General features: G+C 29.7%; 1 protein-coding gene across 3 annotated transcripts in view; it reads left to right on the top strand.

The window, feature by feature from the left end:
- The window catches only part of LOC106874384 (glutamate receptor ionotropic, kainate 2), a 1088700-nt gene that overhangs the window by 554652 nt on the left and 532644 nt on the right, over positions 1-1404 (top strand). The window lies entirely within an intron of this gene.

Genomic DNA, 1404 nt, shown 5'->3' with positions numbered 1-1404 from the left:
TATATATATATATATATATTTGTGTGTGCGTGTGCGCGTGTGTACATATATCACTACTTAGTTAGGTAAGGAAATAAGCGGATTCACATAAATATTATCGAAACCATAGCATTACCAAAATTTGTGAAATTACTTCACGTTTGAAACGCATGTTCACATAAAAATTACGCAGATGTTTCAATACAACTGCCATTTACTTTTAATTTTGACATGGGAAAAGATAAAAAGTTTTCTTTTCTGTAGCTGCAAGCTCAAAATAACCAGTTGGGAAACATATACCATGCAGAAAATTATCTTTCTTACAAACAATGTATATAGTCTTGTGAAAGCTCATTCACTCTATTCAATGTAATGGAAACCATATTTAACATGCATGTGCACATACGGTTTTCATTGTTTGAAACTATATGAGCTTTCAGAATTTTGCCATAAAATCGGCAGAACTTCGACTATGTTACCTAAGAATATTGTGTCGATATATATATATACATACTAGAGAAATATAAAATATTTGCTTCATTTCTCAAAAACTAAATGGTTTAATTCACGTTTTTTTATACAAACGATCGTAATTGCTATCAAAGCATAGCAAGAGACCAGTACGCATCAAACACATTCGAATCAAATCTAATCAATATTATTTTTGTTTATTTCACATACTTAAATTTATTCCATTGAAAAGAATCATCGAATGACTCTGTTGCCACACATTTTAAGCTTATATCCTACAGGCAATATAATTGTCTAGATGTTGCTTGAAAGAAACTTTGAATTTTATGAATGATACTGATATGATTCTTACCAATGTGAGCCTTAGTAAATTGAATATATTTCGTTTTTAAGTTGTTCTTTCGCCAATTCATTGTGTATCATGCCACGTCCTCCCGTTGTTGTTTTTACTTATGAATTCGAGTAAGGTAGTAAGAATATGTCACTCCTTCAGATAGGTATATAAAAAGCAACACAAATGTATACCGTATTGTGGGGTGAACAATTACATTTAAGTTGTGCGCTATAATTTATTTCAGAAGTCTGCACCGAGAAATATGACAATACACTCTATTACTACAAAAATTCAATGGATAATTTTATATAACTTCACTTTAGGAATATTCCAAGAACACGAGACAAAAGTTCAATAAAGATAATATTTCTGACTAATAATCCCAGATGTAATCATTCGTCTTCAGAAACATTGTAAAAGAAAGCAACAACAAACAATATGTATGCATGCTCAAACACCCGCACATATATGCATGCTTACAAACACACATACATACACACACACACACACACACACACACACACACAAACATATGATATATGTATTTGTATATATATATATATATATATATATATATATATACAAATACATATATAATATCTATATATACATATATATAT

This window comes from Octopus bimaculoides, chromosome 2, assembly GCF_001194135.2.
Source record: "Octopus bimaculoides isolate UCB-OBI-ISO-001 chromosome 2, ASM119413v2, whole genome shotgun sequence".
Taxonomy (NCBI): Eukaryota; Metazoa; Mollusca; class Cephalopoda; order Octopoda; family Octopodidae; genus Octopus; species Octopus bimaculoides.
This window is presented reverse-complemented; position numbering and strand designations above follow the sequence as displayed.